The sequence below is a fragment of the Cucurbita pepo genome, chromosome LG02 (genome assembly GCF_002806865.2).
Source record: "Cucurbita pepo subsp. pepo cultivar mu-cu-16 chromosome LG02, ASM280686v2, whole genome shotgun sequence".
Lineage (NCBI taxonomy): Eukaryota > Viridiplantae > Streptophyta > Magnoliopsida > Cucurbitales > Cucurbitaceae > Cucurbita > Cucurbita pepo.
The window spans coordinates 6,105,554-6,108,910 of record NC_036639.1 but is presented as its reverse complement, the minus strand read 5'-3'; positions in this window follow the sequence as shown (position 1 = coordinate 6,108,910).

Sequence of the window (3,357 nt, the reverse complement as noted above, 5' to 3'; positions counted from 1 at the left end):
GAAGATTACCCGGTTGCTTGATGCTTGCAGGTATTACTGTGGGGTTGCGGTCGGTGATCACCAAGCATGTGGCCAGTGGCATTGGGACGACCTTGTGTTCTAAGAGGAACTCCATCCCAAGTACCACGTCGAAGTCGTCCATGCGAACCACGACAAGGTCTAGCTCTCCAGTCCAATCCCCTATTTTGAAGGGGACTCCTTTGAAAACTCCCACAATAGGCAAGGTCTCGGAGTTGACAGCTTTCATCTTCCCCGGGTTCTCTCCTATGGTGAGTCCCAATCTTCGGGCTTCTTGATCGGCAATGAAGTTGTGAGTTGCTCCAGAGTCTATCAGAGTGCTCTTGCTCGGTCGAGAATTTATGGTTGCTTCTACGAACATGAGCCCTTTCTCTATTATCTCTTTCGATTCGACTTTCCGTTGGAGGGCTGACAAGAATTTGAGTGCGCCCATTCGGGGGTTGTCGTGATCTTCTTTCTTGTCTAGCATAGCCTCGACCCTTGCCTCATTGCTCTCTTGAATGGACACTTGGAGCGCAGTGAGAGAGGCCCGATGAGGACAGTAGGATACCTTGTGGGGGCCTTTACATAGTATGCATTGCAAAGGCGTCGTCGGGTGGTTCTTTTGGTGGTAAGGCCCTCGAGATGTCCCCGCTTGATTGTTCTGAGGAGGTCTATCTGTCCATCCATTCGATCTGTTGGGGCTTCCATTTCGATGGCCTGGTGGTCGGTATGGTTTGCCCCCATTGTTTGGGGCTGGCGTCGCTCTTCTTTGGGATCCTGCTTCGTTCCCACAGTCCACGAGTCTCTCGGCGCAGGCCATTGCGGCAGCTAGGGTTTGGACCCTGTTCTCATGTATCTTTGTTTTGGCCCACGGTTGTAGACCATTTATAAAGAAGAACACCTTGTCCTTCTCTGCTGTACCCCTGATATCCAGCATCAGGGTTGAGAATTGTCTGACGTAGTCCCGTATGTTTCCAGTGTGTTTCAGGGCTACTATTTTCTCCATTGCTATGTGTCCTGCGTTTTCGGGGAGGAATTGTTCCCTCAACTCTCTCTTGAGGTCCTCCCATGAGTCAATGGTGCACAATCCATCCTCGATGTCTTGCACCTTCGTACGCCACCACAGTTTGGCGTCGTCTACGAGATACATCGCAGCTACAGTCACCTTCTTGTCGTCGGTACAAGCCGTTGTGGCTTTGAAGTACTGTTCGACGTCAAAGATGAAGTTCTCCAACTCTTTGGCGTCCCGATTCCCTTTGAAGGCTCTAGGGTCTGGGAACCTTAGTTTGTTGGATCCTGCACTAGTTTGTCCAGCCGTGACACCTTCCACGGCTTTCATGGTAACTTCAATTCGAGTGCTCATGGCGGACATCCTTTCTTGGAGGTCGTCGACTGTTGATCTGAATTCATCAGCCAATCCATTGAACAAACTCATCATTGTGTTTTGTAGTACGTCGAACTCTTCGCCACGTCCCTCTTTGTGTGCGACAGAGCTATCCGGACTATCAGACGGTTTTGGGCTGCTCGTAGGAGCAACTCTTTCTTCGAGCGAGGTCACTCGAAACAACAGTTCTGCGATTGGCAACCCGTCTAGGCGGTTGCCCATTGCGTCGACTTGGACGACTTTCTCACTCAGTTCGGTCACCCGTGTTTCCAGGAAACGGAGGGTGTCAGGGACTTCTTTGAGGAACAGCATTTCCTCCTCTATTAGCGTAAGCCGGTCGGCTTGTGCTTTGGGTGTCGACTTTGACGTCGACATGATCTCGGTCTTTATGACGTTACGGAGCTAACAAAGCTCTGATACCACTTGACACAATCGCGCTTTCGAAGGCAGCGGACTAGCGATTGTGCGGCACTCACTTTCCAGCGACAAGTGAGTTAAGCCAATTTGTTCTTGCGTCGCCTACGGCCAAGCGACGTACGATCGAGCCTCTAGCCTCGGTTTTAAAAGAAGGTTTTAGAAAAAGGGGAGAGAGAGAGATTTTAGAAAGAGAGATTTTGGAAAGAGACGTTATATAAGCAAGCAAGAGAAAGATAACAACGGCTTAGCATATATAACCTTGGGTAGGGAGAAGTTGACAACTAGTCATATCCCCCTATAGTACATTCTGAGCCATTTTAAGTCTGGCAGGCCCTAGAATTACAAAAGGAAAAATACTAGAATGAAAAGACATGACAAGGGTTGGCTTGTCATGGGCATGCGGCCATGGGCAACATGCCCTGGACGAGCATGACCGTGACACCGTGCACGCGCTAGCAGGTCCCCACACATGCCGGCACACGCGCGGGTAGTGCCGCATTTCGAACCCCAGCGGTCGCGGACTTACCTTCGAATTTTATGGGCGTGACACGTGGCGCGCAATGATTAGCGGGAAAAATCAGGTTGGACCGCGAGTTTCCGGACCGGTTCGGCGGGCGTACGGGTCGACCCGACTCAGCGCACCAGTGGAACGCTACCACGTGACGCACGCCGGCTCCGCCGCGCTCCTCCGTTCGCCGGTCGACGCGTGGCAGTCTCTTTCTCTCTCCTGCGTGTGTTTCAAATTTCCACATGTTAGCATTTTCGATCTATTTTCTTCGGATTTTCTTATCTTTCAATTCGTAATCCATATCAACAATGTTTCTTCACAAAAATTGTACATCTCATATTCTACTTCTACAATATATTTTTCCTTTATTTTTTTCCTTGAATACAGGATGAGTTAAGGCCGTCCAAAGATACGGAAAAACTCACATTTTCTGTTTTCGATCAGTTTACCCGAAGTCGGACTAAACTCCGATTTTCGTCCAGGAACTTCAATATACCTGTGTGAATCTTATTTTAGTTACATACCACAAAAAATTCAGATCTAACGCTCAAGAAACTCCTCAGATCTAGATAAAATCGAAACAAGAAGTTCGGAACTTTACTTTGTCCGTTCTCGGATTTTTTTGCCGGAATGAGTGAATCCACCACCCAAACTCCTTTTCCAGCACCGAGAGAAGTATTGCTTCGAACTTTCTTGGCTTGGATTCGATCTTCAACGACAGTTTGTCTTCTCTGCTCTTCCTCTCTCCCAAACCCTNGCTTGGATTCGATCTTCAACGGCAGTTTGTCTTCTCTGCTCTTCCTCTCTCCCAAACCCTAACTTTTTTTTTTCTTTTTCTTTTTCTTTTCTTTACTGTCTCTTTCTTCTTAGAGCCCAAACAACTAGACCCCTTAGGTAAGAGTAGGGGCAAAATGACCATTTTGCCCCTATGTTGTTATTTTTATTTTTTTATTTTTTTTATCTAAAAATTCGGATATTACAGGTTAAATGCAAGAACATGCAAATGCAATGACGGGACCTATCAGTTTAATCTATTTCCTACGGTACT